The following is a 25,669-nucleotide window of genomic DNA, read 5'->3' on the forward strand; positions in this document are numbered from 1 at the left end:
ATATATATATATATATATATATATATATATATATATATATATATATCCGTATTCTAATAGTCTCCCTCGTAAATGTAAAAATTATTGGCACGGCACTTATACGGTTCGTTAGACCGATTTGCTCGCTGCAGTCTCGTTCGAAAAAGAGTAGCGACGTCGATCGCCGTCGACCGCGAGGAAGCGGAATAAAGACGATCGTCACATAGCAACAATAAAGCCTTGGGGCTCCGCGACCTTTTCACGTTTGGCTGATCGTTTCACGCGGGACCCGCTGTGCAATTAAAAGAATTATTTGGCAATTACTCGGCGCGCCGGCTGCTGAAATACGCGAACTGCGCATTAACCGGCGGAGCTAGGACGCGCGCGCGCGCGCGATGTAATTGGATTATAAAAATGTTCTAATCCCATAAGCGTTATTAATTTATTATTTATCGATCATTCACGGAGGCAACGACGGGAACGGCGCGTCGAAGCGGTAATCCATCATCGCTGCGACAGCCTCACGTTCACGTCCAGAAACGAATGTAGCACGATTGAAAAATACTATTAACCCAATTGCACCGCGCGCGCTAAGGCTATCCCGCTTGCGTATCTCTCTCCGCGCGGTCCGATCGAAAGCGAGCGTCCCCTCGCGCTTTAGCCTCCCCGCGGATTTCGTCGCGGCGCGTGTACAAATCCGTGGCACAATAAAAAGTCACGATTCCGCCGGGTCGGCCGCAATCGTTTATTTGGCGAGATGCCATGGTCAGATTGTCCAGTCACGTCGTACTCGACGACTTTTAATGCCGGTCACTGTCTCCCTCCAATGCACTATTCTCTCTTCTCCTTCTCTCTCTCTTTCTCTGTCTTTTTCTCTCCCTTCCCCCCCCTCTCTCTCTCTCTCTCGTTGCCCGGAAAGGTACCTTGAAATCATTAGAAGCGCTACAACGACACGAACTCTTTGCGAAAGGGATGAAACGCATCTTCGATTGAGCCGCGCTCGCCGGACATATGCACAATGACCGCGTTTCTCTTTCAGCTCGCTTGTTCACTCGGTACCGCTCTCTTCCGCGATCTCGTCGAATGTTAGTCAAAGACACACACGGAAAGAACAAATCCGTTAAAGAGAATTTACCTTGACAGAAAGGCAGAAGGGCAGAAGCCAATCAGAACTCGTGCTGGTGATCAAATGGTAGTCGACCACCTTCTGCTTCTCTACCAGCGTGGTTGGGTTCTGGCTTTCTGCTCTTCTACCAGGATATGAATTTTCTCTTAGTGTAACTGAATTTTTTGTTATCTGCACGGAAAAAAAGATTTGGTTGAATTAACCAAATATCTGGTCGAATATGAACGATCCAGGAATTCCGATTGAAGTAACCCGAATTCTATTTAAGTTAACAAGATTTTTAGTTGAAATAGAATTCGGGTTACTTCAATCGGAATTTCTGGATCGTTTATATTCGACCAGATATTTGGTTAATTCAACCAAACCTTTTTTTCCGTGTGGGAATCAGACGAGAAACTCGACTATGAGAACAGAAAGATTCCTGCAGATGGTTTCTACTCAGCCAATTCAATATTCAGAGGAACGTCTTCGGTCACAGTAACAAAGGTATTATTTCTCATCAGTAAGTTCTCCGTCTGGTCCCCATCTGGTTTCACGAACTGAAATTTCTTCTCCGTGCAAAACATGAGTGTTCTACGTACGCGCGGGCTTTGCACCCTCAGGGACAGGGCGGTGACGCCGCGGCGACAGGTCGAAGAAACGATGTTGACACGTTACCGGAGACTTTCGTCTCTCGCTCCATCAACGAGAGAGCGCGGCGTCGCGGAAAATGAACGACGAGAGGGAACGTTGATTTTTGCGTGTCGATAGTCAGACACGGTCGGATTGCCAATAGCGATCGATCAGCATCGTAAACGGCGCGAGTAAAAGCTCCTTACCCAGATATGTCAAATTTAATTGCACACGCTGGATAAGGCTGCGCAAGAGCGGCGGAGCGAGGAGGCGGCGGAGGCAGAAGAAAGTCGGGGTACGTCGATAGACATCTCTCCTCAGTGTCTTTCTACTCTTTGACACGATAATTGCACGTGTCGAGGGGAGGGCTCTATACACACAGTTTACGATACACACCGTGTCTATCCATCTATTTACGCGCGATAGCGCGCTTTTCGACTCCTCGCGCCGGTGGCGGTAGTAGTGTTTTGCAACTGAAATCCCGACGAGGTTGCACGAAACGCCGTCCAGCATTGTGGATACCGCACGGCTCTACGTGTCGCGTTCGCGCTTCCACACGTCCACTTTGTTTGCCACATCGGGATTTCGTAAAAACCACGGCGTTACACCACCCGGCCAATTGTCCACGCGTGTAACACGGATTAGGCGGTTATAACGGCATAAAGCGTCGAATGCAAATCACTTTGGAGGCGCTTGCGTAATTCGTGCATATAAAGCGTAACGCGCGCGCGAGAACGCGAGAGTAGCAGCAATTAATGACGGCAGCCGGCCCCCGTCGGCTCTCTTTCTCTTTCTTCTCGCATTATGCGGCGCCACAGCGACCGATATTTCGTAAGTACGAAAGATCGTCGAGGTGTGCGTCGGGCCGACATGTTTTTTCCCCGACACACATGCGCGGCGCGTCAGCCCCGCGGAACGAATGAAACGCCGAGGATGCACAGAGGAAGGCGAAGGCATGCCGTTTACCTTATGACTCGATTTTTCTCAATGATCGCCCGATAATTCCCACCTTATCGCGCGTTCCACAACGGATAAAGCTCGCCGAGCGTTTCTTCAGGGTTTCAAATACCTTCGCGCGTCGTTCTTTTTCCCATTATATTTCATAGACTGGGACCTCCTCGGCGTGTATCAAGCGGCTCGCGATAGGATGGCAGGTGAAGGAGTACACGCGATAGTAAATCATCGTGCAACAAGCCAAGTTGCGTATGCACGCGTACACCAACTATTGTCGCGCTCTCTACGTATCGTACGTTACGCGCATTCGTGGATCGTATTTGCATAATTCATTTGTATGCGTTACATAAAACCGCGAACAATTATTATCCTCGAACGGGCTTCGCAGCGAACATCCCATCGCCCCGTCGTTGAATTGTCGAGAAAAAGAAGGAAGATAATCCCCGTGTCTCGAGCAGAACCCGACGTGCTAAGCATCGTCTTTCCACGGACAATATTAGCTCTGTGAGACTTGAATGAATATTCGAACGCTCAGTAACTTTCGTAAAGGTCTGGTAAATATTTTGAACAGCGCAAATCTGTGCTCGTAGATTTGCATTTTAATTGCGCTAATAGTGAGAAAACGCTCAATAACTGGCACTCGTTACAACACTTATCAGTTTTCAGCACTCGTGCTCAGATTCCATAAAAAATGTCAAAGTGTGTACGGGAATTTATTAATTATTTATTAAATATTTATCAATTATTATATTTATTCTTCACACTTCGTTTTCCTTTAAATCCATCTTAATACTCAATAATATTCGCGCAAAAGTGCCGAAAATAAGTTGAATGCCGACCACTGAACGTTTCCCTTATCTTATAGTTGAAGCTCTTCTACATTTCTGCACAGAAAAAAGATATGGGACACATAAGCAGAAGTATTTCGTTGTGAGCAGAATAGGTATATATCAGCCTAGTTATCTTTGTGCGATGGTAATGTGTATAATTGATATGACTCGGTTACTTTAGTAATTGCGCGTGATCTGGTAAATCACACAGTTGGGGTATACATTTACCATGAATACATTCTCGCTGGAGCAACCAGATATCGTCACTGTAACTCAGCAATTTGTCTGCGCTTGTAGCAACCATGTAACTAGTTGCTCGGTATTCTATTGAGCTTAGTTGGTACAACTACAATTTATGTGTAGGCCAACCATATTGTTTTCTCTGAAAAAAATTTAATAAAAAATTATGATTTTCAACAGAGTTATATTATATATGGTAGTTCAGAAGTATCCCGAGTCTAACAAACCCAGATTGTACTACATGTCCAAAAATTATGCACTAAGAGAAATTATTCGGTAAAAAATTGACAAACGGATATTTTCGATCAAATTCCGATCAATTTTTATATCCAATTAAATTGGACACTTTCAATCATGACATTTCATCAAATAAACCGATCAAAATATTATATCTCATCGGATACTTCCTTATCGGGCAACATCTCAGTGTGATTGTACACGGAACATTAATTTTTTCTCCGAGATCTTCTAAAGTCACAGTTTTCCGGAAAAGACTTCCAAACTACCGTCTCGCTACATAGACTTTCATCGTCGATTATACTTATCCGCGTTTTTTGCTCGGCAAAACATGTCAACGGACAGTGTGGCGTTTAGTGATTGTTAAACGCACACACACACACACACACACCTGGAGATCTGCCGCAGCTTCTCTCGTGAGATAAATCGATGTTATTGTGACCGGCCGTACCACAGGTGCGCGTATCGTCACTGTAAATCTAACACAGCCGGTGTAACCTTTCGCGCGCCGCGCGACTAAGTAAGTGGGATGAGCTCTCCGAAGGAGACCCGGCGACGCATTATTGAGAATCGACGCGGCAATGAGCGGCGCACCGAGAATCCTCGAGCGTTATGCAACTAGCCGCGAGTACGCGAGCTCGTCTCGCGGGTAAGGTCTACGACCAAGGTACGTAATCCCGGGATGGGCAACGACGGAGAGCCTTCGACGGTATTCCGAACGCGTCTCCCTCCCGCCGCCGTTCCTCTTTCTCGGCTTTCCCCCCATCGACGCGTTCCCAGCGTCGCCCTCCGACTCACGACACGGTCTCTTTCTCTCTCTTTCGCAGCGTGGTCTGTTCATTGTCCCGGGAACGTCACGCCGTGACAGTGAGATGCCACCACGTTACTATAAGCCGGATTTCCAGGTGAGAGAGGCGTGCGAGAGAGGACGATGACAGGTAAAATCGCGTCAGCGGTCTCTCCAGAGCGGGCACGGAGTTTACCGAGAAGGTTCATTCAACGGCAACGCGCGAATCGATGATTGTATTTGAATACACACGAGGGAGCCGGCCTATGAGAGTGTGTTTACCTCGTGCTGCTCGCTAGCTTCAAGTATTATTATTATTATTACTGCATATCGATATTACTCCGGTGAGAAAATTCCAGATGCCGTGATAAAACGAATTTCGCACTGGCATTTGACGGAACAACGCCTACAACATGGCTGGCGCTCCGCCTGGTAATTGACTAAAGTTCATTTTCTACCACAATGAAAACTTCGTGTAATAATCATGTAATAATACGTAATAATATATTTCATGGTACGATAACCTGATTAATATCTCGTTACAAGTTTACGGACATCGGTCACGCGTCTTGGGCTTTAACCCTTTGCTGTTCAAAGTCCAGTGTGGCTGGACATCGTGTTTGTGTTTACTCCAATAAGAAAAATAGAGCTCAAAAATACTTTTCTCACAAAGGAAAACAATTTGTTTTCCGTAAATTCTTTTCGATTTAAAATTCCAGAAAAAAGCTGCTGTAATATATTTGGAAAATAATGAAAAAAAGATTTCGAGATTCTTTCTCTCTCTCTCTCTCTTTCTCGAAACCCTGAGTGTCCTCAGATGACCTCAATCTCTCAAGCTCTTACCGTGCTGCTGAGAGAGCTACAATAAGGTTTCAGGAGATCTCCAAGGAGTCTCCTCGCAATTTCCTGTCGATATCTTAACAAGACAAGACGCGGGTCTCGTTCCGCTCGTCGAAGGTGCGCTCGACCTCTCTAAAGTTTTAATTATACCGCCTGTCGGCCGTAATATCGTTCACCGGACGACTAACTACAACGACGCTGATTACACCGACGTTATTATGCTACAGGCCAGCTCTCGCGGCTCGACGTGCAGCAACGAGTGACACGTCGTGCGCGAGTTGCTGACACTCGCGGGCGATTAACCTCGTTTCGAGGTGACGTTCTCGCCTCAGAGGGCAAGGAGTGCTCGTTCTCGCCGAAGCTCGCTGTATCACGTTTATCGTGGCCCGTGGTCGCGCAGCAAACACGGCCGGCGCGCGAGTCAATCGACCAGACGAGATGCTGTTTCCCGACGGTAACAACAACTAGCAATTCCACGGCGCGCTTAACCCGCCGTGACACCCACGCGTCTCTTCAACGGATCGCCCGGGTGCATTTAAATTTATAATTTTCGCAAGGCGATGCGAAACACGGGAGAAGCGCGTCCGGCGCTCTTAAACGGCACGCAACATCGCCGTCATCGAGACACCCCCACGTGCGTACGTGAGATGATAGAATCGCCTTAATTAGCGCGACTCGAGCAGTCGGTCGCATCATTGAGCGCGCTCTCGTGCTTTGAATAGCTCCGGTTTCGCGTTACGTCGCGTCTCCGAAAGGAGACGCTCCGAAGGCCGCCGCACCGGGATCGAAAGGATCTCTCTCTTTCTCTCTCGATTCGCATCTTTTTTCCTGGAAGCAAATGACGACGGGCATTATCGTTACGCGAATGCGACCTGCTTATTATGAGAAACGTCCCGCGCATTTGATCCCCCGTATCGAAGCTGCCCAGAGCCGGTCGAGCGAGATAACGATCCCCGTGGGGGAAGAGCGCTCCCATTGTGCTTAATGCCCTCGTCAAGTGCCCCGGGAACCCTGTCTGGAGCGCGATCCTCGATCTAGATCGAGGAACCGACCAAGGCCCGCCATTATTGCGGGATCGTATCTTCGGTTGCTACTGTCAGAGGGACAGTATTGTCGTAACGAATAATGACGCCCGTACAAATCGTTAACAACGGGAGAATCAGACCGGAATTCGTCGGGTTGAATTACAATGGAGTCGCGTCCTTAACCGTCAACTACTTTAACACACTGTTGAACGATCATGAGAAAATACGCGTTCTTGATGGCCAAATGTTGTTGACCAATTCTCGAGTGATCTCCGTCGTTTTGGCGATTTAGAGAACAAATAGCAAGAGTCGAATAATACTGAAAACGGTCGACCAATAATGCGCTAAATATAAACTTATATGAAAAATAGTCAGAAACTACTAAAAAAAATGTTTTACTACTCCAGGTAGACTTTCATATATCACTATTCTAAATAAAAAATTGCCTATGATACGTAGAATTTACAGCAGCATCATTCTAGCAATATCTGCAAACAAAGTTAGGTCCCGTTATCAATTATTAATCTGGCCTTAATTTAGATGGGCACCAAAGAGAGAGACTTTTGTGCCGAATTTTACAAGTAAATAAAAATTCCGTCTCTGTCATTTGTATTGATTAAGTTAAAACATCTGCGATATCGCAGTGTTTAGTCAAAGTTATTTATCTTAGCTAATTTTTTGTATCTACATTATTCGCGCTACGACTGCAAGATCACTTTCTTGAATGTGGTTAACAATGTGTAAACAATTGACCGCACAAGACAACGACAAATAAGCGAACAACTAAGATGATATTCAAGTCTAATCTGTTTTTAGACTTGAAGTAGATTCCAGAATATTCTGTTGCGCACATAAAATCCGAGAAGGCACGATGCATTGAAATTCTCGAGTATTGCGCATGTTATTTGCGACGCGATACGCTCTGACGGAGAGAACGAGCGTACGTGCATGCTTACGCGAATGTGCACGCCAAAAAATGACATGGTAATTTATCAGATAAACCTCAAATCAGGCCGATTTGAACTTAGCTATGACGTTAATCGTAAAAGGTTAATCGTTTTGCTGTCATTACTAAGAGGCGATAAAACACATTCGCGCTATCAGATATAAATTTATTGACTGACATTAAAAGAAGGTGGTAGCTATTTCTTCATATCATTATGCGTGTGAATCTTGAGCATTGTGAAGAATTTACTCTATATGAGTAAAAAGTCGTTCGAATTCGAGTGAATCAACGGTCACTCTACTTTTCGAGTCAAGTTTCACTAAGAAATTCACAGAGTAATAAATTTAATGTCGATAACCACGACATTAGCTGTCCTTTCTTCAATGACATATCTTACACAAAAAGTATTTTATGGTTAAAAATAGCTATATAGAATTTTGCAGCCGAGAAATAGATCGATATTCTGCAGTAATTCACTCCATTTCTTCATTTCATATGTGTTAATTTTATTTTAAGAAATGAAATATGTTATTCTAGGGATGAAATATGAAATATTCCAGCGAAATTTATGTAGTAATTCATTCCATCCCTTCGTTTTATATGAGCTAATTTTATTTTAAGAACTTAAATATGTTATTCCAGGGATGAAATACGTTATTCCAGCGAAATTTATTATAATTATATTACTTAAGTACTAAAAACATAAAACTGAAAAGAATTTATGCGAAACAGAACTGTAATATTTTCTCCGTGTAGCCGGCGCAGCTATACCTTAGCTCCTGCGGTTCTCTCTCCGTGTGCGTGCATGCGAGCGCTCGTGTTATTTGTCTCGTTAAATCGATGACGAAGGGAGCGTTTTCCATACGTCCTCGAACCTGTCGAACGAGAGCGATTTTCGAGGCGGACCGGGCGAGGCTCTCCTCCGGCTCGCCTTTGTCTCGGAACGAGATCCCGCGGGTTACACGACGAGAACGGGCATGAATATCCGCGGCTCATCGTGGCCCCTTTTGTTCCACGGACGGATCCCCGGCACGGCGAAATAAACCTTGCCCTTGCGCGCGTTCACCACTGTTGAAAAGATTCGCATTCCGCAGGCCGAACGAGAGGATGTTTGCGCGCGCGTGCTCGCTTGCGGCCCGGGGAATGCCCGTAGACGCCGAGATCCGGGACGGCGGCAAAGCCGAATTAATTGTCGGAGAGGAGGGAACGCGCGAGACGACGAGCTTAAAAGGTGCGCTGGCCGGGTGGACCTGGTCTACCTGTCGCGCTGCGCGTATGCATCCGATGATGCAGTACGCCTGTGGGCGAGTCTCCCGAGTGCACTCCCCACCCACGAAGAAGAAGCGTCTTCCATGAGATGTGATCGAGCCTCCTACATCGCGCAGCTTGATTTATTCGAACGTGTGTGTATTATGAGACGAGTAGAATCACGCTCTAAGGCCTAATTAAAATTCGTTTCCACTTATGTAAAGCAATTTTTTTTATCACGAGTCGCTACAAGGAGATACTCGTAGGCTCACAACGATTACGACTGTGCGGAAGATTCAAGGCGACTCTCGATAATCGCGCTTTAATCATCGCACAATTCCGCAATCTCCGCGATTAGGAGCAGCAGGTTGACCGGAGAATGCGCGGAATCTCTCTCTCGTTCGTGGGCGCGCGTGGGTTCAGAGACTTTCGGCTTTTCACACGATTCGCGCTTTGTAATCAGAGTAATCGACCGTCGGCTTATTAACGGAACGTCTTCATGCCCATTCATTAGACCTACACAAAGTATAGGCCATCTGTCGGGCAACGTATTAATGAACACCGACCTCCGAGGTCGCGTGATTTCCGCGTGATCTCTTTATCTCTCTCTCTCTCTCTCTCTTTCCCTCCCTCCCTCTCTCTCTCGCTCTCTCTCTTTATTTTGCTCTTCCGAGTCGAGCGAGTACAGCCGCGCTATTTATACAGCCTGAAGTCGTAGGAGGCAGAAAAAATGATCGACGAGGAAGAGAAGTCGACCACTCGAGCATTGATCACCGTAACACGCGGCCGCGATTCCCTCGGTTCTCTTTTTGCCGACCTCGTCAAGAGGCTTACGTCAGGTGCTCTTTGCGGATCCGTTTTTTTTCTTTTCCTTCTTTTCTTTCATCGCCGGTTCTCTTCCTCAGCGAGAGTCATTTCCGTGTTACCGTACGTCGCGGCGCGCACACCGGTCTAACGCGCGCCTAATCATCCTCCATCGAAACCGCAATCGCGACCTTGGCGGTTAGCGTAATATTACGGCAAAACGCAATGTGTCTACAAGTGTAATATATGCGTGATTGTGTGTAATTACGATAATTGATGGTAATTCGTCTCTCGTTCAAGTAGGAATGGTCTTCTCGCGTGAAAATTGTGGACAACGCAACAGCGCGCTAATTTACGCATATCGAGAGAGCGACGTTGGGAATATTGGATTCTATCACCATTCTATCACGATTCTATTGGAAAGAGCGTGCATATGGTTCCCGCCGCGAATCGACGTCGGAATGCGGTCCTGCGATCGACTCTCCCCATTACTGCACGCGTTAGATTACCTTCATTCTGTATTCGGAGAACCATTAATTATGCAGACCGGAACTCTCGCTTTTCTATCATTAACGCGGACATAGTTCTCTCGTCAATTCCTTCCGCGGTGTCACACATCTGGATATGTCGGACGCATTAATCGATGAGAATTTCCCTCGATTAAAATAATCAGCAAGTCAATGATCAAAATAACTATCAATCGGTGTCAAATCGATCACAACATCAGAATTTCACTGATAATTACCTTCATCAATCGATGAAATTGTGATTTTATATATTAAATTATAATTATAATTGTGATTTTATATGATTGATTAATCGTAATTATATGATTAATTTGTCGATTATTTGAGTCGAAAGGAATTTTAATCGATTAATGTCCATACTGTCTCCGCGTTACGGCGAGCGATACGCTTGCGCCACAAATCGACGAATCGGACTCCTCGTTGTTTCACAAGAGATCAAGTTCAATTCACGAAACTGCCGAGGCTCCGCGAGAGGCCTCGTCGACGCGCGAAAAAGACACGCCTTTTGAAAAGAGACGTGACGCGCAATGAGACACGGGGCGTCGCGGCCGCGTATGATTAATGCCTTATTAATAAATCATTTTTGTTACAAAGAGCGTTACGTCGGCGACGCGCAATTCCCAGCGAGCGATTCAACGCGCGACTAATAGATTTCCACTGTTAGCCGGCTGGAAAAACGCGACGTCACGAGGACAGGCAGACGCGCGCCTACGTCCGTATTAGGAATAACGTTGCGCCAGATCCCGGAGAGTATGAAAATAATCGGATAGTCGCATGGAAGCGGCGCGTTTCACCTGAGAAACGGTGATCCATTAAGTCCGGCTCGTTAGCCAGCGCGCGCATACATACACGGCCAAGAAGCGCATTCGCGAGGCATCACCTGTCGCGGGCCGACAGATATTTGTCATGGCGTTATGGCATTATTTGCGTAAGAATCACACCGTGTGATCGCGAAGCGCGCTGGCGCAATTCTGCAATAAAGCGCGGCATGCTGATGATTTCAAATTGTGCCAAAGATGCAAGGTCTTCATCCTAATGACTTTGCTCTATGACAAGCGGGCGCGTATCGCAAAGTATCAGCGAAACTGTACAAACGTCTCGCCTATTAACGATCACCTATGGATGCATCGGTCAAAGGAGACAGGTGAAAGTGGAAACTCACCCATTCTCGCGAGGAATTCATCTTCCGCGTACAATCATATTTTAGGACATATATACTAAAGTATAATCAGTATATTCTTCACTGAAACGCTAGCATTGTATGCGTCTACAACCTGCATGAATAATGATAACATAGTCACTGCTATTAACTGATCCTGTGAGATTTTATTGATGGTAATGTTATATTTATAACTGAATAATTAGTTACAAATATATACAGAAAAAAATTGATTAGTTGATTCACGGACAGTCAACCGCATTTCAGCTGAAGTAGTCAAAATATTTGATTTTGACAACTGACCTTAATTGTCTAAACTCACTTGGTTAGAGCTAACTGATCTTGTTTCTAGTGGTAAAAATCAATGAGACATACGATAAAACAGTAAAGTGGGAAAATATTTTCACTGGAAAAATCAGTGAATCGTCAATTGTTAATAAAATATTACTTTTACTCATTCATCTTAAAAGAGTAAAGTCTGAGTCTGTCATGGCAGTTTTAAACTACTACAATTTTATTGAAAATCAATATCTTTGAACAAGACATTTTTTCCAAGAGACATAGAAAAGTCTCGAGCTATAAAATAGTAATGCAATAATCTGCAAATAGGTTTGCGTTATTTTGAAATTTGCAGATTTTCACCAGTTACGAAAGTTGCTGAATATTCCTTGGGCTTTTCACAGATTCAACGTTCTATGCGCAGGATTAATCGTGTTCTGGCAAATATTCATAAATTGCGCAATTATATGGGGCATAGTCTTTAGGGTCAGAACGACCAACGTCCTCGCGGTGGATGCGCATAGTCACCCGGATGAGGTTTTGTCCCAAGTAGGCTCAATTAATCGCGACTACCGCAGTCTCCCAGCACCGAAATCACCAGGCGACGGACGTAGTTACAGAACGCCGCTGGAGAACTCGTAATCGTCGTTACACTCGGGCGGGATGATCGCGAGACGTCGTCTATTACATGTAATAACGCGGTTGCACCACTTGGCCGCGACGCGGATGTAAACGTCGCGGAGGTTACGGATGAAGAACGACGAGAAGCAACGACGCGACTGTGGCGCGGGCTGCTGCTCTCCCCCTCTCTCTGATCCCCAGGATCCGAATTTCGAGGCGCGAGAGAGCGAGTATGCAAATAGCCGTAAACAACGCTGTGCACCGCGTCCCTGCGCGCACGGATATATACATAAAAGCCGAATTTCGTAAACGCCACGTGCAACTTACACGCCGCGCATCCTTGAGAAGTGGATGTTGGAATGAGAGAGAAAAATCGCCCGAGTTCCATTCGCTCGATCGTAATGAAAATATTCACGGCGCGGCACACGCCGACGATGACAGCGGCTGCCTTCCTTTCGACCGCGAGGTCAAAGGTGTCAGGCCTGTCGGGCCGGATTAGTGACCGTCGCGCGTTCACCGATCGTTCGTCCGGAAAGTTCGCTCGATTGTGTGTTTCGTCATCGGCTCACTGGGATCCCAGCGAGGTCCACGGCAGAATAAGCGCGGACGCGCCCGACTTAGTCAGGTGTAAATGAAATTGCGATTTTCGACCGAGTCCTCCAGAAGAAGAGGGAGAAAAGAAAGAAGAAGCGGTTATAGGCACGTCGTTCGTCGACTCAATCCGCCTCAAGGCCTCGGTCGACACTTTGTTGTTACGATTGCGCGAAACCCAGCTGCGCGACGGCCAGGTTCGAGTTCATCGGCGAAGGTCGCCGTTTCGTCGGCACACTACGACGTAAAGGCCTTCGCAAAGGGCCCGGCCACACTAGAGCCTCCTTTCATGGTCACGGTCCGCTCTTTGTTGCAACATCGTAGAAATCGTCGCGGCCGACGATGATACACGCGCGGGAGACGATCGTAGCCATCGCGAAGGTCGCTCTTACCTCGAAAGCGGAACGAAGCGACCCGTCGCCGCCGATTCCATGAGGGGGATCGCGATCCTCGCGCTCCTCAAGGTCGACGTTATAGGCCCGCGCGCGGCCGCGACGTAGGTATCGGTGATAACCCTTCAATTTATCGATTTCGCGCGGCCACCATTATTATGTATCCCCAGGAAATTCGTCGCTCGTACACGCCGCGTACGCAATCGTCAGGCAATCGTTTCGAGTTTCGTCGCTTGTTCATCGGTGACGCTAGGTCAGGGAGCTTCTATGGGTGCCCTGAAAGCCCGTCTCTCCTGCATCCTCTCTCTTCTCACTCACTCTCCCCCCACTGACATCCCTTTCACTTTTCGTCCGTGCTTTTCGTGGGTCGAGCGGTTCGCCTTCGGCCTCAAACTCGTTTGAACTGGTCCGATCCGCGAGCGTGCCTTCTCGTATCGCGCGCCCCGCCCGCCTTTCCCGGCTTTAATACCGGATTTGCATCGAACGTACAAACGTACGTGCGCGAGCGAGCGAGCAAATGACTTGCACCGAGTACGACCGCGTTCGGGCGCTTACCCTCTCGTGTATGAGCGTCATTTTACAAGGGGGTATTACACTTTCGCGCCGGAAAGAAGGAAAAAGTAATGTCGATGCGGGCAGTATGCAAAACGAGTCGATAAAACGAGACCGCGTCTCAGCTTACCTGAAACTTTACCATCGCCGATTGTCAATGGGCCTTCGCGATCGCGATCGGAATCGAGAGCGTACTTGATTTAGTTTAAAAGAGAAAAAGGAAAAAACGCGTTAAATAACATCTAAGAAAGAAAGAGAAATAGAGGGAAAAAGAGAGAGGGAGAGAGAGACAGAGAGAGAGAGAGAGAAAGAGAGAGAGAGAGAAGTCGGCCTCTGTTCCAGTTTTTATTATTCCTGGCCGATTGACTTGGACGAATGAAGAAAAAGATCCGCACATTTGCCGCGTCTCTTAATTTCGCCTTTTTGATTGAGGCTCGCGTGAATCGTCATAGAGAAATAAAATAAAGATGTCAACACAGAGAAAAGTATCATTTTACTGTTAAGGAAAGCGATTTACTCAGTTTACTCTCTTTCCTTTCAGCAATGGTTATCTTCAACGAAGAATAATTTCTTGATATAATGGTTTTAAAATATACTTATCATAGATTTTAGTAAAGTTCATAATCATGCACTTTTTACGAGAACATCCTAAAACTTTATCAAAGGAAAAGTTGGACTCTACGCAGCAAGCAAGCCAATTTTTTGTTTTAATTTAATATTCTTGATTAAAATGCTAAACCTACTACTAGGACTCAGATTGTATTTGCAACAAATTTGATAATTGTGACGAGCTTATGATAGCTCCTGATACATAAACTTACAAAATACTTAAAACAAATAATATCCATTTGAATGCAGTGTGTATTTCTCTGTGTGTAAAAGTATCGAAGAGAAAAAGAGCGAGAAGAAAATTCGTCGTCGCGCGCGTACTTTGTGTCTCATAATGAGAATGATAATTAATATTTTTATTGAAACGGTGAGAGCACATCAATAATCATCGCCACGACATATTCACTCGACGCGGCTTGAACTAATTATAAATGTTTAAACATCGACCTTTTCGTGTGAGTGTGACCTCATCACGCGCGCGAAATTCGTGGAACAGGAGCAGGATGTATTTATTTTCAATCGTACTTTATACCGCACACATGACGCGCGTTATAACGGCAGAAGCTTTTAACGCGGGTTATAATTAATATACCCCCCTCATCCCCTCCCTCCCGCCGCGGAGTTAATGCTCTCGCGCACCTGCTGCTTTTTTGCGCGCGGATGTTTTAAGATCTTATCGTTCGCTCACGTCATCGGTACAGCGCCGTTATATTACGTCAGCGATCAATTGTTCACCGGATAATTGATATTTTAAAATCCTTTCGATTAGCGGCACGCTCTCAATCCACCGCCGATAATTGAGTCGGGGCCCCCTCCTGCCCCTCCTTCGTGTTCACGTCCCGAGATTCCTTTTATTCTTCTGTTCATTCGCGACACGGAGAATTCGGCAACGGCATGAGCGCGTTGTCGATGATGAACGACTCGTTGTAAAATGTTATAAACAAGTGGAAGAAAAACGTGCGCGCGCGGGCGTGATTGGGCCCGCTTAAAGGAACGCCTATGAAATCGCGCGCGCCTTATTATACATAGTTATTTATGTGCCGGTTACGCAATCGACAACTGTCGGGCTCTCGTGTTTCAAGATCGAATGCACTTTTCGGGAGCTGAGGGCCGTGTCGAACCGCGCTGGAAAACGAATGCAACTTGAACGACGTAATGCACGACGGATTATTCCCCCCGCTCCCTCCTCCTCCTCCCGGATATTGATTCGGACATCGGATATCGTTTACGAAGCGATATAGTACGGGGATTCGTTAGGTCAAGCGAGGCGAGGTGGTAAAGCAAACGTATCAATTTTCAGACACGCATCTAATCTCGGTGATTTCAGTTATTTTGGTGTTCAAATACGAATATTTCAACTTTCAACATGGATTTTAAATAAAATTTTATAGTAAAAACTACCTAGAATTTTGTAATCGAAGAATAAATCAACATTCTGTAGTAGATGATTATCCCTTCACTTCGTATGTGCTATTCATATCTATCATAGAATGTGAAATTTTGCAACAGCACATAGAAATGTTATTAAGAAAATTGCTAACTATTAAAAAATGTTTCCAATCAAATCTACTGTGTTCCTTGGCAAGATATAGACTTTATTGGCGTAATCTACTGCTGCACTATTAAAAACATATAATCAAATTGAAAAAAATATTTATATAAAAAAGACTATAGTATTCTTTTATATACTATATTCTGTGTTGAAAGTTGAAATGTAAAGACCAAAACGATAAAAAAGTTGGGTACATGTCCAAGCATGCATCAATACTTTTCCTTAGTGGGTGCAGTTTCGTCCCGCCAAGTCGAGAGAAACAATCCGGAGATGGAAAGATGATGATATTGATGATGGCGATATGACGATGATGATATTGAAGAATGATGGTGGTGGTGGTGGTTTTGCCGATTTTTACGCGCGGTCGCGCCGCCAGTGTATGCTCTCTGTCTCTCTCGCGATATTATAAATAATCGCGGGCGCAGATAAAGGTAACGATTATCATTCGTCATCGCTATTAATCACGCCACGCGCGCACGTCCACCCGACCGAGTCGATGTATACACGCGATATAACGTCCCCCGCTTGGTGCGCTTTTTTTTTTTGCCGAGCGCCGATAAATTGCCTCGCCTCCTCGGCCGCCGGCCACGGAAATTAAACCGGGAGCGCGCACCTTGGACACACCAGCCGGACGTACGTACGGACGGACACGTTTCTACCTGCTCGAGCCGTACACGCGACATTTCGCTCGCCGGTGCGTGCGGTGTGCCGCCGTCTAATGTCACCGCGACGCGACGCAACGCCTTCCCGCGAGTAGTTCCCGGACCGGTGATTTCAATGACGCGGCGTTTCGCAGCTCTCCACGACGCTAATATATCGGCCGCTGGTTTCCGTGAAAGTACATACGTACACGAAATGTTCACGGTCGGGAGGTTATTGTGTCAGAGAGCAACTGACATTTTCATTGCGGTCGCGTCAAGGGGGGAGGGAGGGGGGAAGGGGCAGGGACGGAATTAAATCCTGATCGATTATCTAAGTTATAATTAGAAAGTGTCGTTGCGCAATGCTTGACGACATCGACGACAACGACGGAACCGTGGTAGTCTCGCCTGAACGAGAGTCGTCGAAGTGCCAACCGAACAGAACTAGAGCTCAATTATATATAAACATGGCTCTCAAAGTATTCAACTCAATCGAGGGAAGGATAAGGCGAATTAAGATCTTGGTTAAGCAGATTTTGGTGCAAATATTTAAACTGTGGAAGAATAAGAATGTTTCACGATGTTGATAAACGCGCTTTATGATTTGTTGTGACTTTTTTTGCAACATTACAAACAAATCAAAACATTCGCAATGCAAATATAATTATGATTAGGTAATGGGGGAGTTAATTAATATTAATAATTGGGATTCAGGATCGGTTTGACGTGAAAGGTTCGTGCGTTGAAAAAGTCCGGAAAATATTCAACAAATGCGTTAAAATTGTCTAACATTATTATCCTCCCACAGTTTAAATATTCGCACCAATACCCGCGCTCAGTTCTCTCTTGCCTTATCTCTTCTTCATTCAGAGCTAAATTATTTGAATATATCACGGAGAGAAAGAGAAAGAGAGAGACATCGCAATGCTATGAAATGGGATATTGAAGCGGAACACCCGCGCGAAATCTAGCTCATAAATGAAGTAGCAACTAATCCCCGCTGGATTAACTTTCCTTGCGGCATCGTTACCTGCGAGCAACACATCTGTGTGCTAGCGAAGGAGCACCATTGAGGCCGCGGTTGCTAAATCGTCCGCTGTTTCGCGGCTCCATTCTATCGCGCGACTAAATGAAATTGCAACAAAGGTTGCCCGAGCGATCGCGTCGATCCTGTCTGCAATTTTCCACGACAATTTCATCCGATCTCTCCGCTTCGGGACGAGCGGCACGGCATACGCGGCCGATCAGTCGCGGCAAGGTGCAACGTCCGTTGATCTTAATGCTCGGTTGTGCCCTTGATGGACCCTCCTATGGAGTGCAGCAAAGGCAAAGCAAAGGCGGATTCGCGGGAAAGCGACGCGAGCAAAACGACACCGACCGTCGTGTGCGCATCATCCCGCGGCTTTGTATCTCTTCTGCATCATCTGCGTATAATCACGTTTAGCCTTCGTCATACGCGATGATGTAGCGCCGCGCGCGGCTCTGCATTAAAATCTGCTGGCGTGCATTCCAAAAGTACGCGGCGGGTGTATGCGCGCGGTACGAGATGTGAATAGCGCGCAAAAGAGAAAGAGAAAAAGAGAGAGAGAAAGAGAGAAAGAGGAATACGTGACGGCGAAAAGCGAAGCGCGCCGCGCAGTCGCTTTCACCGATTCTTAGACACGAGCGCAAGAAATATTTACGCCACGTAACGAGCTAATAAACCGATGCATGTTTACATAAGCTCGTCGTTATCGATCTCCTTTTCGCCGCGGATTATTACGATGCCACAATGAAACGACATTATGTAAATGTTATTCTGCCCGTGAATGAAATCACGTGCCAGACATTGCAGTACCGAATTGCAAACAATGAGTTCGCGTACGGAGGAGGAGGACGAGTAGGAGGGGTTGCTTGGTTAGCCGCGCGGAGAAAGCAGTCGGCGCTATTTCTCGTATTTGTTCAAGTAACCAAGTTGTGTGTCAAACGAAACAGTGTCAAGTACGAAAATGGTTAGAAGAACGCAAGCGTGAAGTTAGCACACGATCGATAGGAATTTGTCTGGCGCGAATGCACTTGACAGAACTACCGTCCAAGTAGGGAAACCACTTTGGAAAGCGTAGATACAAATGAAAAATCGATGTAACAGTCGACGTGACACCTTATTATATATTCGTACGCTTACTCGTGTCGACCGTGCGCGGCTGCGTACGTGGGTGTTTTCACGGTCACGAAATATGCACGAAATAAACGCGAGAGAAAGAGAGAGAGAGTATATGTGCGTGCGTGCGTGCGTGCGTGTGTGTGTGTGTGTGTGTGTGTGTATGTGTGTGTGTTACGAATTCGATATTACGTGCAATGTCAAAGAGATCAAAAAATACACCGCTGAATAAGAGTCACGCGGTGCATTGATCGGGAAATGGCACGAGCGTATTATTCGGAATGCATCAGCGAAGCGATAAGAAAACAACGCTCGGGAATGAAGCTAATTACACTGACAGAACACAATCCGGATTTTAAGTAACAGACATATGCTGTTCAAGCAATGTATCCCATCGATTTCGGTGTCAGAACAAACGTTAGGCGTTCTTATGCGGTGAAACGCAATTTAGTCGAACGCTGCACTCGATCAAATGAAGAAAGAGTAGTTTCAACTGAAGTGGTTGACTCGACTAAATATCCAGCCAGATATTATCTGATGGAAGATGATGACCCGATGAAATCGAATGATATCCTACGAAAATAATCCGGTGAAGTCAGTGAGCCAAGTACACAGAAAAATACCTAGTGCGTTCAAGCAAATGGCACTTGCTGCCAAATATTTCGTAAGTTTATATCTGCAAATCTGTCATAAATACATCATAAGCATATGATATTTATTCAGAATCCATTCTAAATTCTAGTAACAAGAGCATTTCAATCAAGAATATTTAGATTGAAACAAAAATTCGGTTTGCCAACTACATGGAGTCGAGCCAACTTCTTCTTTGATAAAGTTTTACGATATTCTTGTAAAAAGAATAAATTCTTTTCTTGAATACATGATAATGAGCTTTTCTAAAATTTGTGACGAAGAAATTATTCTTTGCTGAAAAAATAACCATTACTTAAAAGAAATCAAGAATAATCACTTTACAGTACAATGATATTTTTCTGTGCGTATCGTAATGTATCGATCAAATTTCATGGCATATAAAACATCAGTTTGTTAAAACTCGGATTTCTCTCTCAGTATGTGTGAGAGAGAAAGAGAGAGACAGAGAAAGCCATTGGCAATTATCGATAGTGACTTCGCGAGTGCTTCAGTGCGCGAATATCTTCGCACTCTTGAGACCGCGTCGAGAGGTGCTCAGAGACTTTTACACTTTTTCCTCGATGAAGGGTGATTTTACCCAATAAAGCTTGACGCTTCCGCAGCCATCGCTCACAATAAATTCTTTTTCGCCGGCGAGTTACTTCATATGTCTACCTTAAGAAGATATAACGCACCGTAACCTTGTTTGTTATTACACTTCCTTATACGCCGCAAGTTTGTGGTTACACGATCGGTGTAAATTTCCCTTGCAATAAAATCTCGTGCACGTTCGAACGTTTCACGTCCGCCGTAAGGCTGCCACGGTCGTGAAGCATTGCTTGATTTTTCATAGTATCGCGCGCTACTTTTACGTAGTAAAAGTCCTCTATAGCTATCGCTCAAAGCATCAACGACCGGTTCGCGTTTGATACCTCAATGATTTTCAGCGTTTCGCGCCACGTATGTTTCGCGACAAAGTCGTTTGCGACGATGGAAATGTGAAGTGAAATATGCGCGTCACTTTCGAGGCGAGGTTCCGTTCTTGAACCTCCGAGACGTGTGGCTCGACGATTACGGCGGAATTTGATAAATTCGCGCGGGTTTAACGCGCGCAGATAACGCGGGCAACCTTTCCCTTTACGGGAGAATACGCTTAAGGACGGAGGTGTGACTGCCGCCGTGCGGCCACTCTTAATTCCGGGAGACGTTATCGTTAGTCACCATATCCACGGTTAATCGCGTGATGACGCCTGTACGAAGGTAATTTATCCACGTAGCCACGTAGGTGGCGACGAATCGTCATACAGTCGCGGATCTCTTATCGGCCCTCTTGGACTTTATATTATCGATAAGACCAGACGCGAAACACTCGTGCCTGCCTTCGCCTGGATATAATAGGCTGATGCATAATTATAACAACAAGTTCCGGGTTCGGGGAACATTGCCGGTGACTAACCACATATGCATAATGTATATGTATCGCGACGACAAATCGCCCGCGGCGAGACTCGGAGACGGGAGTCGCGAAAGCGCCGACCGCCACCGCGGTTCGAGACGTGGTCGTATAAAATTAATGGATATGCAATCTGGAGAGGATTCCGCTGGAGCAAAAACTCAAATCGTCGCCGGGAAATGCGCTGCGTGCAAGATTAATCGATATTATGCGACTTGCGTTGTACCGTGCTACGTGGACTCTATCAAAGCGCCTCCCGCGCGATTATTTCATCGACTTAACGGATGTGCGCTCAACGAAAGTGAGTCACGCTACTGTTCGCGCACTGGAGCACATGAGGGGACCACCTTCGATCTCCCCGTCGCTGGCACACGCCGTTTTCAATACGCGCAGTGTTTCGCGCGTAATTGGATTTACGGGCAAACGCACGAAGACAATCCTTTTGTCTGCCGTCCGCGGCAGCTGCGGCGACCGCTGCCACGGCCGTGATCGCCGGCGTGCATCCCCCTGGCAATATTTTACCCTTCGGACTCGCGAGAGGTGCGCGAAGAACCTGTTCGCACGCGCGACGACCTTGCATACGGCGAATCATTACTGAATATCGGGTCGGGGATAAAAGAATCTTATAAAGGGGCGTGCGAGCATGCAGTGCGAGAGGAGGGGACGTACATATACGCGTGGCTTATCGTTAAGCGGACAGGTTTGCCCGCACATCCGCATATACAAACGCGCCACGCATATAAATTGTTACGGCCATCTCTCTCTCGGCCTCCTCTCCCGGCGGAGGGCGAGCAGGGAGAACCCGGGTGGGCCGTAGGAAAAATAAACTGCGCAGAGAGGAAGGAAGGGAGGAGGGAGAGACGCGATTTCATCGCATACCGGCTGTGCCGTAGACAGTCGCACGCACCCGCACGTTGCAATTAGACATTTTTGCGGTCTCGCAGACGCCGCTGGAGACGGAGAAAACGACCGCGGGCGAGGGAGCGGCGTCTCCGGGACCCGCGCGAACGCGGGGTTCAGGGTTACACACGGGTGGTTACGGCCGAATAACTCGAGCCCGTGTCCTTGCCACCGAGTGTGCCGGACTTGTGCCCACCGCTCGGGATATTTAGGAGGGTCGCGTGTGCACGACGCGGATTTAGTAATCGCGCAAACCGAGAAGACCGAGCCGAAATTTTTATTCTACATTGATCCTGCAAATTCCACTGAAGGATCAATGAAGAATCTCGAGATATAATGTTACGCTGGCTGTTGTTTTACCTTGAGGACACGAACGACCGCTTGCTGCCGCGTTCGAGAATTATTTAACATTTCATTATCTCAATATTCTCTACCTGCATTTCACTTTTATTCCTAATTTTATCGAGCAATTTATTAATTATATAATTTATTCAGCTGTACATTGAGGATATGGAATAAATAACTAACTATGAAGTACACGGCGAGGATATTGTAGTTTTTTCTTTTCATATAAATTTTTTTCAATTTGACTATCTTTCTAGTAGTGTAGAGGAATAGACTGTTAGTAAAATAAAAGTATCATTGCCTGGACATGTAACTAACTCTGGAGACACATTCTTACTGTTTTAGTCTTTGAATATGAATACTTAAATGTTCAACATAAAATATATGTACGTATATTAAATATATAATATATATTCTCTATATGTTGAGAAAATATCCATATTTAAAGACCAAAATAACAAAAATTTATTGATACTTTTTCAAATTTATCAAAAGCATATTTCAATTCTTAAAATATAAATAACACATACGAAATAAAAGGATGATCGATTATTACAGAATATCGATAAACACGATGTTGGTCAGAAAATTCTATAATAATTTTTACTATAATATTTTTTCTATGTAGAATAAGGCATGTGAGTGGATAAAAAACAATTTCTACTCTCATAATCATTTCTATTTTTTAGTGTTGAATCTCCATGAAATTAAAACTTTTAAAAAAAGCTGATAAAAAAGAAGCTGTAAAGACAAAAATAACTATATGTCCAATAATGCTGTGTGTTTACCAATAAAATTTAAATGTACATTTCGTATAATAACAAAGTTAAACACAAACAGAAGGAAAGCGTTAGCAGATATAAATATCGCACAAACGGGCAAAGAAAAACATTATTAGACATGAAAATCAGTATTTGCAAAATTTATATTAGATTTTAAGACCGGAATTCAGAGTTGTATATCATTCAAAATTTTTACTTAAGATAATAATTATAGATTTATATGCATGGGCCTTTTTATTCGGCCGTTTATATTAATATATGAAATAATAGGAAGTACAGGTAGACAGGTTATCAAATAATCGAAGATTAATGAAGCTATAATTATTTGTCAAATGATGGCAGACTATGAATGCGGGTCTGAATTTCGACTCGGGTATCTATTTATTCTCGGCAATTTCGTCGGGACGTTCGTTCGAATCGGAAACATCACATTTATAATAATTTAACACACCTGAAAATATACGATGTACTAGCTGCCCACGTCCCAGCATTCTACGTTCTCCCCGATTTGGCTTACCGATTCAACATCTTGGCTCCTGGCTGCTTCAACACAAAGGACACTCACTGGCACACACTCTGCACTACACTCGCGTAGATACGATTCTCAATCGGAAATGTGCATGTTAAATGCCGCGACACTGACGAAAGCGCGACTAAATGTTTCAAGAGTCAACGAAATATTTTAATTAGCCGCGAGGAATGACAACTGTATACGCGTACCGCGATATGCGCCTCGCTCGCCCGCTCGACACGTAATGTAACACACAAAGGTAACAGTCGTCTCGAAGGTCCGGGATGTTTTGATAGCGCTGATTGTTTTGATTTCTCGCCTACTCATCGACGGGCGACAGCGACAGACAGAGTGGTGGGGGAAACTCTGCTCTTTTTGCTCACTGTTGCGTTAATATTCGCGCGTCGCGTAGTCGATTGTTATGTTTTCTTTCAAGTTTATACAGCGCGTATTCTATCAGCGTGTTAGTTACGCGATTTCCGTCGGGTACGCGATTGAAATGTTTCGTCGACTCTGAAAATATCTCATGGACATCGCATTAATTAACAAGCCTTTCTCGAATCGTATCTATGCGAATGTCAGTGCCATGGAGTATTCCGAACTGTCACGACGAAGCAGCTGGCAGGACCAGGAAGCTGAATTGAAAAGTCAAGATGCTAAGACGCGGGCAGTGATTATCATTATGTATTCTCAGGCATGCCAAATCATTTATTATGGAGATTTTCGATTTGAACGAACGTTTGATAAACACACTGAGAATAAAGAGATACCCAAATCGAAATTTAGGCTGGCATATTTACAGCTTATCATTTTTTATTGGACAAATAATTATAGCTTCGTGAATCTCTAATTATTCGTCAATATATATGTACCGGTCAATATATATGTACCTACTTTATACGACAAGAAACATTAATTTGAACAATTAAATAAAAGTTCATGAATACGAATTTTTTCATTTCTTTTTCGAATAGAAATTTACACCTCTATTAACACACAGCATTATTAAATGTACAACTATTATCTTTATTCCAACTGCTCCTTTCTTTTCAGCTCTTTTGGTTCCCATCAAAATTTTCAACGCAAACAAAGAATAAAAACAATATTATGAATAAAGTTTTATTTATCCGTTAATCCTATCATTTTCACGATCTACTCAATATATACTTATTTCATATGCTATATCTGTAGTTGAAGAAGCTACATAATCAACTACTTATTAAAATTAACAATAAAGATCAAATACAGGTAAAATACTGAAATATTCGAATATCAGATAATTCTAAAATAAATATTTTTTTCACCTCAAAATATAAAAAAAATATATTTTTTTTTATAGCATTAAGACAAGTCTGTATTGTATCTCAAGATCTTTCATTTTCCTCCATTAATTCTTTGAATTCGATTTTTTTTGTGAAATTTGCAGAATTAATGTAGAACTAACATTTTAACTCAATTCATAATTCAAAAATTAATTACCCTACTATTCAGTAAAGTTCGTCATACTTCTGAAAAATGCAGACCTTATACTGCATATCACACTGAAAAAAAAATTACTTGGAAGTTTATACCTGTAGAATATAAAATTTACTCACAGAAATAAACTTTATTTCACATAAACAAGCTTTATTTCACAAACATAAACATTATAACCCACAAATAAATTTTCGAGTATTTTTGTGGGATATCAAGTTTATTTCTGGGAAATAAAGTTCGTTTCCGTGAGACACAAAATTTATTTGTCCAAATAAATCCCATATCTCAAAAATAAATGTTCAAGTATTTTTTTCTCAGTGTGCATGCACAGTTGAGATGATTGTCCCAATCTGCATACTGATTTCAGTTGTATAAAAACGCCGACGATTCGTATCGTTATGTGTATTTCTGTTATCCTTCTTTTCATTTTTTTCCGTCAAACTTCCCGTATCGTACGATGGAACACGATGAAACTTATAATTAGTACGCCGTTCCCTTTTTCGCAGTCTGTTCTCGGCATCAGCGAGATAGAATCGCGTTTCAAAGAGCACCGCCGCGGCTGCATTTAACAGAGCAGAAAGACACCGCGGTCACAGAACGGGCGCAAGAAGAAGGCGAGAAGGAAGGATAAAGATTTCTACGCACAAGTGTGTGTAGGGTGGTATAAAACACTTTGCGCACCGCCCGTTTACCTTGCAACGGCGATGAATAACGGCCGGCTCCTCGTAAAATCCACCGCGAGAGACTCGCGGTGTTCCATAAGGGAGCAACATGCGAACGAAAAACAACTCGCGAAATTTCGTACGCGGATCTTCTCTTTCTTTCTCTCTCTCTCTCTCTCTCTCTCTCTCTCTCTCTCTCTCTCTCTCTCTCTCTCT

The 25,669-nt window shown here is 44.6% G+C and overlaps 1 protein-coding gene and 1 long non-coding RNA gene across 2 annotated transcripts in view; both read right to left on the reverse strand.

Annotated features, from left to right (window-relative positions):
• LOC116849214 (nuclear migration protein nudC) overlaps nucleotides 1-25,669 on the reverse strand; it is a 101,724-nt gene that overhangs the window by 33,933 nt on the left and 42,122 nt on the right. The window lies entirely within an intron of this gene.
• Nucleotides 3,406-22,586, reverse strand: LOC116849217. The gene is made up of 2 exons (XR_004379100.1): nucleotides 3,730-22,586; nucleotides 3,406-3,555 (listed from the first exon to the last, which is right to left on the reverse strand). It is a non-coding gene; the product is annotated as an uncharacterized LOC116849217 (long non-coding RNA).

The sequence above is a fragment of the Odontomachus brunneus genome, unplaced genomic scaffold (assembly GCF_010583005.1).
Source record: "Odontomachus brunneus isolate Ranch 3 - 2012 unplaced genomic scaffold, Obru_v1 Obru_scaffold_108, whole genome shotgun sequence".
Taxonomy (NCBI): Eukaryota; Metazoa; Arthropoda; class Insecta; order Hymenoptera; family Formicidae; genus Odontomachus; species Odontomachus brunneus.